The sequence below is a fragment of the Falco peregrinus genome, chromosome 4 (genome assembly GCF_023634155.1).
Source record: "Falco peregrinus isolate bFalPer1 chromosome 4, bFalPer1.pri, whole genome shotgun sequence".
NCBI lineage: Eukaryota > Metazoa > Chordata > Aves > Falconiformes > Falconidae > Falco > Falco peregrinus.
This window is the reverse complement of record NC_073724.1, coordinates 46695249-46709672: the sequence shown is the minus strand read 5'-3', so window position 1 is coordinate 46709672 and position 14424 is coordinate 46695249. Positions and strand designations below refer to the sequence as shown.

At 40.7% G+C, this 14424-nt stretch overlaps 1 long non-coding RNA gene across 1 annotated transcript; it reads right to left on the bottom strand.

Moving 5' to 3' along the window:
• Positions 1-6709: 6709 nt before the first annotated feature.
• Positions 6710-12417, bottom strand: LOC114011300 (uncharacterized). The gene is made up of 2 exons (XR_008747075.1): positions 10177-12417; positions 6710-9444 (listed from the first exon to the last, which is right to left on the bottom strand). It is a non-coding gene; the product is annotated as an uncharacterized LOC114011300 (long non-coding RNA).
• Positions 12418-14424: the final 2007 nt, after the last annotated feature.

Sequence of the window (14424 nt, the reverse complement as noted above, 5' to 3'; positions counted from 1 at the left end):
ATGGTGACATAATATATCCCATTGAGTAAGCAGTATTTGCAGGGGACTGTGTACAAGCCAGCTATATGTGTGTTCTAGCCCTACTTAAAATAAACCTACACATACTATCACTTTCGTATTCTGGGAACCATCTAAATGGAACGACGACTGCAGCGACTACATATCAGTATATGCTGCACATAGACTGATTACTCCCACTCTTGTCATGGCCATTTCTACTCAGCAGTTGCCAGTGTTGTGGAGAGGCATAACTCCTGATATTTTGGAGAATGCAGGAACCAGGTAGTCAATGTTTGCTTTGCACCATCACTGTGTCAACCTAGGTGATGGGTTTCCAGCGGTGTGTGTGCGTGTGGAAGCAATACATGCGCATAGAGGCAACTAGGTTAGAATTCCTTGCTGCTGTGGAAGAGGAGGGTGTATTTATTGACTGAGGGGCCCCTGAGCCATAATCCAAGGCTCATTGAAGTCAGTGGGAATCTCTCTGACGGTGTTACAGTTGTAGTGGTACAATCCTAGAGATGGCAAAGCAGCAGTGAAAAATATGCATGATGTTCACTCAGCAAAGGCTACAAAACTAATGCCTACCTCCCCTCTCCCAGTCTCCCCATTCTTTTCCACACAAGTGTGCTGGATAAGCTGGTAAAGATGAAAAAAATAAATACTTTGGTATAATGATGCTGAGTCATTAACCATGTGATGGAAACAATTCATCCAGTTATCACCAGCCAGCTCCACCTCCAGCCTCCCAGTAGCTGGGGGCTGCTGAAGTGCTGCTCTCCTCCTTCAAGCCTTTTGTGTTACAAGTCCCTCTGTCCACATGCAGGAGCGGCCACTCTGGTATATAACTCATACCCTGGGCACTGCATTAACTACGATAATACTTTCTTCTCAGACCCTTTCGTATCTAACAGTTGGGGAATTCTGAAATAAGTAGAGTGAGGAAGGAGAAAGATTAGCTTCCAATTTTTTCTCTTTTATATATTTAAATTAATATCTGAAAACTAACTTCAAAAGGGACCTCAGCTCAGCCTCTACAATTGTAAGTCTCAATTTTCACATGTATTTCTGTGTGTGCACCATCCTGGATATAGGTACGTACATGCTGCAGATGCTAGTTTGCATATAGAAAAGCTATTTGTGCAGTTTAGGACGTGCAGGAGAAGCTTTTATATATGCAAACCAACATTTAAATTTTGAAATGTGTTATTAAGTGGTAGTTTATCACACATTTTTTGCCTGCCTTCCTTCCTTCCAAAAGACTTTATGCATATGATTGAAATACTGTGCGAGTGGCTAGTTGGAATAGGATTTTCTGACTCTTCAGTAATTTATATTTACTTCTATCTAACAATGAAAATTGCTTACAGTGCACAGCTTTCAGCCTACTATGGATTAAAGTGCATTTTGAAATCTCCCCAGATTCCTGGCACATTTATTACAACAACTCAAAAATATAGAGCATTTGGGATCTTTAATCTTCACATTCCTGTAATAAGAAAAGTTGTATAATCTATCTCTGAAGGACAAATCCTTACGAAAATATTGCGACTATATACTGATAGTAGGCTTTCTTTGTATTAAATCTCTCATCCATATTCGGTGAGGAAAAGCCTCTCATTTTCTCGTATTATACGATTTGTTTGTTTATTTGTTGAAAAGCACCCATGAAAACTCAGCAGCCTGTTTCTGAAGGTCCACTTTCCCCCTCCACCCCCCTTTTCCCCCTATGCTGCTGGCTTCCTGTGCTGGCACAGCTTGTGGGTGGGCAATGATGGGATCAGAGCAGCACCTGCTGGAACGGCATGCCACCTGGGAGAGGGAGAGAGGCGAAGCCCAGGGGGTGGACAAGAAGGTGGAAAGGCAGGGTTAAAGTATGGTGCATTGTGCTTCCTATGCTTCCCTATTTGGTGTACTTAGCATGGTCCTGGAAGGAGCAATCTTTCTTTGGCAGAGGTCTTATGGGTCATTTCCATCTCTAACTTCTAGTGCTAAAGTTAATGGCATAAAGTTTTATGACTTCTCTTCCAGTTCACCTCTAATAACTTGGCCTCTGTACATTGCAGCTGCAGATAAAATATATACATGAAGGAAAATTCCACTGAACATATTGTTTTTCACTTTCTCCTTGTTCCCAAACACCACTCTCACAGCATGCAATGCCAAGTTACATATTATATATTAGTCCTTCTTCTGTTCCTGGGTCCTGTACAGAAACCTGCTTGTCTTCTGTAAGAGCAGCTGAAGAGCAAGAAACAAATGGATCATTCTTTCATGTGCAGTCCAGATAGCAAACAGCTGAGCTGGTCTGTTGACAAAGACCTAGTATTAGAAAGCATACAATTTTCTGGAAAGGTGCGTTGTTCAGCGATCATCTGTCTAAGGAGTGAGTTTTGGATGTGACACAACATGAAACAGTCTAGCTGTTACTTGGATTCTTTCAGAGTACAGACATTGTGTATTGCCCGCTGAATTTGAGAAACCAAAGAGAATCTCTTTAAACTGGAACACCCTACTATGGATAACAAGCAGTAATTGTTGGTCACATTACAGAAAAAACTGGGATTGAACCTATCAGAACTTCAACAGGTTCAGTTCAAAACTTGAAACTCATTTGCTGTGTGATATCTGTATTTTTATTTTTACCTATAGATATAGATAGACCTGTTGCTATCCTTGCCAAATGAAAGGATAGACAGTCCTACTAATAGGTAAGTCCTACTAATTTTCTTGAAAGGTAATAAGTTAGAGATTTTGGACTCGGATATCTATAAGAAATGATGCTGCAAAATGTTTTCATATGTTAGCTGTATCATTTTTGTCTCTTTTTTTGAGGTTGTGGTCCTGAGAGAGGTTTCTGTGGTTTTATTCAAAGTATGTAAGAAATAGCTGATCCTCCATTTTTACATGTTCAGATATTCTTGCTTGCAGTGTTTTCTTCCAAGGTTTTTGCTTTGTTACTTCACCATGAATAAAAAACCAGACCCAACAAGCTAGAGCTTTTTCCCTCTTATAGATGAGACAGAGTCGTTTACTGTACTACAGTGAGTTAACGCTCTTCAAATTCACTGATGGCAATGGGATTGCTAAGGTGCCATTAAGGGCATAAGAGGGCCAACAAACATTGTGACTCAAAATGGTGCATGTGCTATTAAAATACCCTGGGGCTGATCCTCAGAACCCATGCTTTTTTCAGGTCTGGAGGTCAGAGTATGCTTTCATTTCTTGGTGGAGCAACTTTCCTGCAAAAGTCATTGAGACAAAAATATGGAAGCCCCGATTCCTACTTCAGGCCTTTTTTCATGGTAGAATCCTAATTAAAAATTCAGATTAATTGAAAGTTTCATGTTCACGAATGCAGAACTGGCCTGTAATTGTCACTAAGACAGACTTGTACTGTTCTGCCACTTCATTCACTGAGGAACTTGCAGCATATTGCGCTGAAGACTTACTACAAGGTTCATTATATTTTTGAAAGCCACCAAGTTCTTAATGTAGATTTGTTTGAATATACCCATGATTTAAATGCAGTAGATCCATGCACTGATTTTGTTTGCTGGAAATTGTATATATAGCTGAATATATTTACCACGCAGATAAGTTGTATTGCTTGCTATAAATAATTTCACAGAATCCCACATTTTACTTAAATTTAAAAAATATACTAAAAAGCAAGACAGCAGATTACTTGTTTAGTATTTGTGTTCACTATATTGTATTCTGTGAAAAAAATCAGTAAACTTCTACCAGTTCCTTGTCTTAAGAGAACTTAAATTATACTTTTAGTGGAATCGGACAGGTAAAAACAAAGTGATACCAAAACTGTGTTGTATACTCTTGCTTACATAAAGAGTTTCAATGGGATATTTTAGTAAACAATTAATTTTTTTGGAAGAAAGAAATTAATCTGGGTGATCACGACAGTTCATTCCAAATCAATCTACCCTAGCAGCAGAAAGAACATTGGCTTACTCTCCTTTTTTGTATTAGTATTTCTGTATTGTGAAGATTTCCTATACTGTAGTTTTCTCCCAGTGTGGTTCTGTGCCATATCCACCAAGATGATTTAGCATTTGTAAAACTTTACTTTCTGGTGATCATTTTTTCCCACCTGAACACTTTTTCCTAGCTCATTGACTGTCTTCTCTTCTTGATTAATGTGACAGATGAAAACAAACAAAAACCTGAACAATTTTGGTTTTGTAAGATCTGGGTGAGTTATCTTGGCAGAGCTGAATCTGCCAGGAGGAGGAGAAGGGAAGAGCAAGTGGTTTAGAAATCTGTCAGGAGTCTTAGTTATTAAAGGTCAGGGATAATCCTGGTCTATCACCAGATAGCATCCCTGTGGTCTGTACATTTTATTAGGCACCTACAACCGCAAGACCTTAGGACCAAACACCAGTTTTGTACCCAGAAAAACCTTTATGTTAGAGATGATCTTCAGCTAAGTGTGTTTGCCACGGTTATGCTTTTCCTTGTGTGACTTGACAAGTGCAGAAAGATCAAAGTTAGACAAGGACGAAGCCCCACTCTCTGCTCTTGATTGTGCTGTGTGAGATTACTCTAATGATGCAGAGGTAAGTGGGTGGGTCAGATTGTTTCTGTGTTCATTGGGAGGAAGTGGAATGGTTTCTAAACTGAAGCCTGGAGAAAGCATTTCTTGCAACTTGCAGAATCTGGAGTGATTCTTCCATACTACCTTGCTAAATGAAGGGGCAGAGCTTTAAACACTGGCAGAAGCTGGTAGACTTGCTAGCCTCTTACAAAGTTTTTCACGTCCCACCTGTTGGTCCTGCCTGATTTCAGACTGAGCTGTTCAATGCTTCCTTAGCCAGCTGCCAACCTTCCGTAAGCTACCTATCATTTTTCTGTGACACAGTTGACTGTGTTTGTTGATGCAAGAAGAGCCAAGTGACTCTCAAAATCATTCCAGTGCAGTGTGTATTAGGCTGCCTCACAACTTCTTCAGAACTTGGATTTTTCTCTTGTGAGAAAAATCATATGATCCTTTATATGAAAAATAAAGGAAGATTCAGACATGGATGTACAGTTTTATTCCAAAACCCAAAATCTTCCAGATCCTGGGGGATTTCAGACAAATGTTCTGGCTTTTACTTTCAGTTCGGAAGTCTCATTATTGTGTGCATGTTTTGAAGCATTATCAAAAAGACATTTTGCTACTGAATTCCCATCCAGACAGAAATACAAATTACCAGATATTTCATAATAGTTTTAGAAAGGCTGTTACTATTAAATTCTTAAAACCTACATAAAATCCCAGGTGATCTCATTTCCAGGTAGATGATATGGGTAATGATGAACACTTGTAAGCAGCCTGACCTTTGTAAAGGATAGTATATTTGAACAAATATTAATTGTAGAAATTGAGTAACAACTGCATTAGTCATCTGTAAAAACTGAACTTGAAGCTTCTGGTTGTAATAGTCATCGACTGCAGGTTGCACATGCATGAATAACTATTATCCAAAAGATTTAAAATTCTGTAACTGAAATTATTCACGTTGCACTGAATAGCTTTCATAGTATAATATTGCTAGGACTAAATTCCTTTGTAGTATGAAGCCAGTGAGCTCTGTTCACTGATGTTAATACTGGGAAAAATATGGGATCCTGTTTGTTATGGACAATTCTAAATTGTTGCTCCATAATAAAGAAACCAAGACTAATAGCAAGGCCTTTTTTCCTCACAGCAATCTTTCTCTGGCTAGCAGCATGAGAGGGAAACAGAGAAGGTGCCTGACGAATACTCTTTGTGTCATGCCAAGAGAGAATTCCTTAATCTTGTGGAATGAATGATGTGGGATATATAGCACTTCTCAAAGTGGGAGTAAAGCATGTCACAGCTAGCTTACTCGCCAGGCAGGCAGCCTGGGGAGGGGTAGATTTGCCTCCTTGCCTGCTAAACATACTTGGCATAAACTGACCATTTCTCACAAATATTCCTCTCTCTTCTCAACAGATTCTCACCTGCTCTTTCCCCTGCACCTTTGAAAAAACATAGTACAAGTTATGTTTAAGTCTTAACTATTTCTTGTTTATTGAGTATTTCTAGTATCTCCACAGAGACCCACAGAAGCTATTTTTTTCATGGGGATTTCTCAGACAAAAATACTTGTGCATGTTCTGGATAATACATGTGCACCAAAATTAGACTTGCTCTGCAAGGTCGTGTAGTTGGTCTACAAATGCACAGTAAATCCAAAACATCCCTGTTGCATCAGAAATCCTGCACAGATGATAATCAGCTTTACAATATATGCATAATAGCTCTCAAGCTTCTTGGAAGAATCAGCCTCACTGTACATGAAGCATAGAGGTGATCTGCCAGTGTGCAATAGGTGAGCCCATGATAATGAGACCTCTATCAGCCATGCCCAAAGTCAAATTCCAGTCAGACTGTCTGATACCTGAAAATTCTGAAGAAACATACGAAATCTGTGTTTTCTGCCCAGGCAGAATTTTTGAATGGAAAAAGAATAAACGTCCAGGGAAACCTGGGTATATGGTAACCTGGTGCAGAAGTTATTTTCTCCGTAAGAGAGGCAGAGACAGAAACATCCTGTTTAGAAGCTGGCTAAACATTCTTTGCTTTAATTAACTAGAGTTTGGGAAGAGAAAAATCTGAAGCAATGATGCAGGGCTTCCCCTGGGAATCAGGAGACAGGTGGGCTCCACTGAAACAAAGGAGTATTGTATTTGTTTGTTTATTTTTTGCTTTTCTTATATATTTACAAGATTATGAGCATACATATACATGTCAGTGCTATTAATAGCAATACAATAGCATGGGCTTTGCATGTGTGATTTATAAGGGTGATGGGATCAAACCTCATGACTTCTTTAATCTGGGTTAGGGATTCCTCTGAGAAAATGTAGGCTTAAACTAAATTAAACAATTGGATCAGTTTAGATTTCCTTGCTCATGTTATTATATTTCCACAACACAATTTATTATCAGCAAATGCCCTCACAGAGAACATGGCAAACAGCTGTAAAGCTAGGGAGTGGCATTATGCATGTAGGAGGCATCATTTTAATTGCACAGAATTACATTATCACTTTCATAGCACTAGAAGGATGCCTTAGCAATATGCACAGTCTATGGTCATTGCCAACATAAAATGCAACCTCCATACAAGTTTTGTCAAAAGGAAGTCTTACTGTTGAAATCAGTACTGTTACAGTAGGACAGCAGTGCAAGAAGATGGGTGGTACTGGTGTCAACACCAGAAAGACCTAGGTTTTACTCCCATTCATGTTATACACGTTTTGTGCAGCTTGATGCGTGTCATTTCCCCCTCTTTGTACCTTTGCTGTTTCTCACACCATTTTCTTGGCTTGACTATTCAGAACAGCAGGCCCCCAGGACAAAGACAAGGACTGTTGCCTCCCAAATGTTTGCAAAGCAATGCAACAAAAACAGTCTTTCAGGTTCATGACAAAACCTTTCAGTCCTCTCATAAAGGAGAAATGCTAGTATGTGGTTGTCTCCCAGGTGATGGGATTTCAAGCTCCTTTTGCCAGAAATGCACATGATGTAGTAGATTAGTTTTTGGTTTTGTTTTGGTGGTTTTTTGGTTTTTTTTTTTGCATAAGTTACCAATGAAGGCTTAATATCTGTTTTTCATCTGTAACAGGAAACCACTGCAGCTGTAATTCAGCCATTCTGGCAAAGCCTATTTCTATTTACAATTGTAGAAGGTAGGAAGAGACCTCAAGAAATTATCTAGGGGTCAGAAATATTTGAAAGTTTGCATATTAGATCTGATATATTTTTCTCTGCTTTGAGGTTCCATGGGCTGGAAAGAACTTACTGGGAGCCGAGAGATGCTTTATCTAATGACGACACTCTCACGACGCTATGACTACATGCCATGCTACATATGCCTTTCAAACACATGTCTGCAAATTATCATGTACACTTGCCTCACAAGCTGTTGTCCTTGGGTCTAGCACCCCCCTTCTCAAACATGCCCAACAATACATAAATGATGCCTTTTTCAGCTGTGTTTAAAACCATCAGTGCTGAAGACTCAGTGACCTCCACTGGCATCAAGGCTTTCTTAGCCACCTACCTAGGAAGCTTTTCCTTACATATGTAGCAGAAACTGTAACTCTAGATACTATTTAAGCTCCCTGCTCCCCTCTAAGCATTGAGAGTTACCTACTGCCTTTCACCGAGCAACTACCTTTTACATATTTGAAGACTGTTATCATGTTTCTTCTCAGTCCTCTTTTCTCTAGATTAAACAAATAGTTCTTTCAGATTCCCTCCAAGGTCAGTTTTTAAAGAATTTTTGTACTTTTTGTTGCTCTCAGGACTTTCCCTAATTGTCCATTTGCCCCTTGAGTTTAGTGACCAAAGTGAATCAGTCCATTTTCCAGTTTGAGACCTCACCAGTGCTGAGTAGGAGTGGAAAAATTATTTCACATCTTTCACCTAGCCGATTTCAGCACAATACTTGGTTTTCCAAAGCAAGTATGGCATTGTTAATTCTTAGCTTGAACTCTTCCAAAATCCCCAAGGCATTTTTGTGCAGGTCTTTTGCCTTGCTGGCTGCTTTCCATTTGGGGGTTTATTCTTACTTAAGTGTAATAGTTTACACTTAACTAATAAAATAGTTTCTTAAAGCACCAAATCCTATTGTTTTCAGACCATTTCTTCAACTGAGCAAGATACTAATCCTGCCAAGGTGCTTATAGATCTTTCTCTACAAATTTGGTAGCCATGCTTGATATGCCATCTTCCAAAACACAATGAAAACAGTGAATGGTATGAGTCCCAGGAAGGGCATCTGTGGAACTGCTTTCTGTAATTCTTCCACTTCAACAGTGAACGGACAATAATTCCTCTTCTAGTATTTTTTTTTTCAAGCAGCTATGAGTTCACCTTACAATAGTTCCGTTTTAGCTCGCTTACAAGAAATCACAAGAGACGGTGTTGAAAGGCTTGTTCAAGTCGAGATATGTAATATCTATTGTCCACAAGACCTGCTACTTGTCAGAGGAGGAAATTAGCTTGGTTCAGCATGATTTGTTCCTGGCAAATCTTTCTTGGCCTCTACTTATCATTTCATTATTTCCCATACACAAAAGAAAACTTTGTTTAATTATTTGTTTCAATATATTTCCAGCAATTCAAGTTAGGCTGTTTTCTCTGCCTATATTCCTCAAGCTGCTTTTCTTCTTTTTTAAAAATGCATACTGCAATCACCTGTCACTGGTCTTCTGTTCCCCAGGTGCTGTGGGTAAGGGTCCCTCATGGCTCTAGGATTGCTTCAGCCAGTTTCCCATGTGGTCTCAGTTGGTTTCTGTCAGGTCTGGCTGATTTGAAAATAACTGACTTACTGAAGTAGTCTGTTATGTTCTTTCTGTTATTTGGCCTTAGACATTAAGTCAACTGATAATAGTTTATTATTTCTGCTGAGGAGTGAGAGGAAAAAGACATTAATCACTTTGACGTTTTCTGTGTCACCTCTTACTAGCTTTCCATCCCTGTTGAAGGGTAGATCATTTTTTGGCCATTGTCTTGCTCCATCTTCTAACACATAGAAATGCTTTCTTGTTACCCTCTCTTTCCTTTGCTAATTATATTGAATTTTTTGCCTTGTGATTTCTGATTTTATTCTTACAGGCTCCTTTTATGCTTTTATTCTTGTCCTTAGTTTGCTGTAGCGTGTGGTCACATTGGAGGGCTAATGAGCCACTTAGATTTAAACAAGTTGCTACCTGTAAGCTGGGGCACAGAAACCAATGGTGTGCCTGCTGTGGCTCTGCAGCTTTCTTTCCAGGGTCCTTCTCTACCTGCTCATGCATTTATAGATGTTTCCTCGTCATCTTGTATTCCCCATAAACTACCATTTGTTACAATTACTTCTGGACTCATATTACTGATCTGCCAACCTCCTAGTTTAAAGCCTTAGACAATTGAACCTTCTCTTCCCACTTTTTTCCCTAGACTCCATTGGCACTCAGCAGTTCTTGAAAACTCACCTGAGCCCTCCTGGTGACTCCACCTTCCCAACCACACGTTAATTTCCAGTGTGCCAGAGCCAGGGCCTTTGCCTGGAAGAACTGGAGCCTGTCAGAGCCCCTGCCCCCTCCACTGTCACTCCCAGCACCACGCAGCTGTATTTGACTTGCCCATGGTCTTACCTGGCAGAACCATTAACACACATTCAAAGAAGCAGTAGAGCTTCTCTGTGAGAGGGCCAGGTGAGGTACAGCAACCTTAGCGTATCATCTTGAATTTAGGGTTTTGGTGGGCAGGACACCTCCTTGGGTATCAGACTGAACAGCAGAAAGATGCCTCTTCCTCTCCTTTCCATAGAAAAGAATCACCAGCCATAAATACATTTTGTTACCTCTTGGGTGTGATTGCTTTGGGATGGGCTTGGGTTAGAATTATCTGTAGTTTAAGGTTTTGTAGATTCTGTTTACTTGGTTTGACACAGTTAATATTTCAAGTGAACATTTCAAGAAGTTGATAGGCTCTTCATTCAGAGCACTTTATATGTCTAGCACCAACTGAGTTCAGTTTCATCTGTGATCATTCAGCACTTCTGCAAATTAGACCACAAAATGTCAATTCAGATACCCAGAAACTAGGAGAATGAAATCTGTGGCCACCTGCAAGAAGCGTGGTTTAACTGATTTATCCAGCATCATACAAGAACTATGTGGCAAAGGAGGGACTGAATCCATTCCTAAGGCAGAGTTCAGCTGTTTTAACCAAGAGCTTATCCTTTTTCACATGATCCTGTTCTGTCATTTACTGCACATCTTCCATTTGCTGAAACAAATGTGGAAAAAGTCCTGTAGACAGCAGTCTCCTCCACTATGTAGTCCTGACACAGCTCCAGAGCAGCTCCACCCTGAAAAATAAATGTGGCTGAGATCCCACGGAAAGAAAAGTATGCAATTATATACTTTGCATATGCATATCCAAAGGAGAGGAAGGAGAAAATAACACTCCTCATTATGTAGTATTGATTTTGCAACCTAATCCTCATTTAAAGCAGATTTTATATGTGCAATTATCTAGCTTTTAAAAAAGCAAACAGTAAAAAAAATAATAATATCAAAACCCCTTCCATTGTGCAGCATCATGTTGTTGTAAATGTCATTAGGGCTGAAGCCTTTAGCTTTACCGCAGAGCTCTGACACTCTGAGCTAACAGGAAAACTGGTAAGAGCGGTGGGTTGTCATCCATGTGCGGACAGGAGGAATATCAGACAAATTTACTTTGTTGTGGGATTCACAGGTATTTGCTGACAGAGGAGGACTGGTGGCAGAGGGTGAGTGGGTGTGGGGAATCCAGAGAGATGCACTTTTATTAGGTCTGAAGTACATGATTCTTCCTGTTTACTTCCAGCACAGCCCATTCAGCTTCCTACTATTTTTCCTTCTCCTAGTCTTCTTCAAAACTGCCTTTTCTCCATCCTAGTCTCTTTCCATCCAGCCTTACTTCTTCCTTTCCTCTTACCCTCTCTTTTACATCTTCTCGTAAAGATGATGTAAAAACTCTAGTCCCAGTTTGAGAGCACCACATCACAGTCTGCTCCACATTCCACTTGTCCCTGCTCTGGTCTGTGGCCCATGCTCTACCCTGACAGTACGTACCACTTTTCCTTCATTTCTCAGCTCTTGTTTCCTTTCAACCCTTCCTCCAGGGCAACCCTGCCCGTGTGTCCAACAGCCAGATACTTGAGGGGCCTATGTACAAGCTTACAACAGCCCCACCTATCAATACTATGTCCTTCACTTCAGCTTCGCTCACTCATCTGCTTCCTTGAGACCAGATGACTTCTGGTATTTCACTGTTATGATGCAGCTCCACCAGTCAACTCTTTGGAGTATGCCTGGAGCACAATCACTGCCATGACTGCAGAGCCATGAAGGTATTCCCATGCAGGCTTTGTATTCCCTAGTTCATCTGCTGTTATCTCAAATGTATAGTGCTCAGCTACAAACCTTACTGAGAAGGTGAGTAAATACTAGGGCAAACAGGCACGTATCTGTATCTGCATCTTTATCCCTGTCTGTAGTTTATAGACAAAGAGCAGTACAAGCAAACAAAACCACACTTGGCAGCGTAACTGCTCTTTCCACAGGCAATTCCTGTTTTCTGCTAACACCTCTGAGTATCTGTCCTGATCTGAAGTTCAAGACAGCCAAGATCCTAGTCCTAAACCTGTGTTAACTTCTGATTTTAGTTTGATATTGTGCAATGTATCACAGCTAGAAATTAAAGCTTTTATTAAAAGGAGAGAATTGGCTTTTCTGTGGTACAGAGTACTTGTTTCAAAACTAGGTATATTCCATTAGAAGAAAGAGATCACCAAAGCACAACATAGTTGTGCTTAGAGAGGCTATTAATGGCAATTTTGAGGTTTTAAAAGTGCAGTATTTTTTCTGTCATTTCCCCACTTAATCCTGCCATGCTGGGCTAACTTCTTTGTCAGAAGTCTATGAGATATTGAATGACATTTTTTAATTCCCTAAAATATTTGCAACAGCTTTTTCACAGAATAGGTTCTGTATTTACATATACAGATAGAATGCATGAGGACATATTTTTATCTTGTGCTTTATTAGAAAGTGATATTATTCATTAGTGCTCCCTGTGCTGCTCTCTGGCATAGGGATGGATGTGAAAGACACCAAGATGCAGAGGACAGTTTGCCTTTGTAGCATGCCTAGCCTCCAGCATGAAAAAGTCATGACCCGAGTCTCTCAAAAGTCAAAAGTTTACACTTGTTACTTAAAAATAAAATAAAATAATGTCTATTAGGAGAGCTTGTATTTCCTCGCAGAGTGTTTAGGGCATGGGCACTGCATGTTTTTCAGACCTTCCTCTATAATCGTGTGCTTTAAAATATTAAATGAGAGTTTCCTATGGTGTTTGGATACTTGTGGTTAGCACTTTGAGGGAAAAACAAACTTCTGAGGCTTGAGGTAGCTCATACCTGGTGGACACACTACATCAGTAGTCAAAGTCAGAAAGCATTAGGAACTCCTGTCCCACAAAGATACGGGACATAGCAGGTGTATGCAGTGGTCAGCCCATGAGTGAGTGTGCAAAACTATGTGTAGGCATGATGCACAAGACCAGATGTCCATACGTGCATAGCATTACAGACATGGATAGATATATAGATAGACAGTCACTATACCTGTGTTGCTAATACACATGAGAGACCCTCAGGCATACAGATCTCATGCTCAAGTATTTCTGCATGTGTGAGCAAATCCCAGGCACAGATGTGAGTGGACTCAGGTTAGTCTTATGTTTGTGGGGCCCTGAGACCCAGCATTTAAGTACAGGTGTGGGTGGGATTCACAGAAAAGGGAAGGAGAGTTTGTTGGCCACATGCAGATGTGTATTTGTGGGGCTTGCATGTGGACTGTAGTTAGAAACGAGTATGAATGGTGAATATAAATATATCCCAACTGAGAATCAAATATTGGCATTTGAAAGCAGCACTAGATATTTCAGCATATAGACTTGGGGATTTGCATAAAGTTCTGCATGCGAGAGAGAAAGACTTCAGGAACAGGGGCTGGATGAATACATTTCCTTTTTTCTGGCAGAGGAGCATTTTAAGCAGGTAAAGCATTGGTAGAGCGGCAGGGCGTAGGGGTTTCATGTTGTGGGAAGATAACAGAATGGCTCAGGCGTGACTGTGCCACCACTGGCAGGGCGCACTAGCAGGGTGGGAATGGCTGTCTGATCGTGTGTGTGCGGCAGGGAGGTATTCCTGTCTCCACTGGGGACCATCACTTACTATTTGGATTTCCTCTGGAACTGACTGGGCGCCTGTTCAGAACAAGGAAGAAGCTCAGGCCAGGCAACACCATATCAAAAAACCACCCAAGCAGAGTAATCCAGGGAGGGCTTGTAAGCGGTAAGCACCAACAGGCAGTAAATTATACCCGTCAGCTGACTGGCAATTACTGCCTAAGCACTGGGGGGGTGGGAGTTTGGGAATATGCGTAAACACTTCTGCATAGGCAACTCATCCTGAGCAGCTGATAACTTGTAGCAGTACACAAACCAGCTCCTAGCACCCACATAGGCTTTGTTGTGCCTGTAGGGAACTACCCAGAACTCACACCTGCTTAAGATGAGGAAGGGCCAAGCACTACTAGTGCTGGCTGTGCTGCAAGTCACGATGGAAGGTGTGGGGAAAAGCTTTCAGTTAGCAGTACCTGGGATTCGTTCCACCAGCTACATATGGTAAAAGCAAGCGACCCTGCTTGTTGGTGTGCAAGGGCATGGCTGGGGTTCCCAGGTGAGATGCTGAGGCCTCTCTTGATGTGCTGGGGCTGGTATTGCATAGATATTTAACGTGTTTTTTTTTAATCACAGTATCTGCCTTCTTCCCTGCTTCTCCTTGAGCC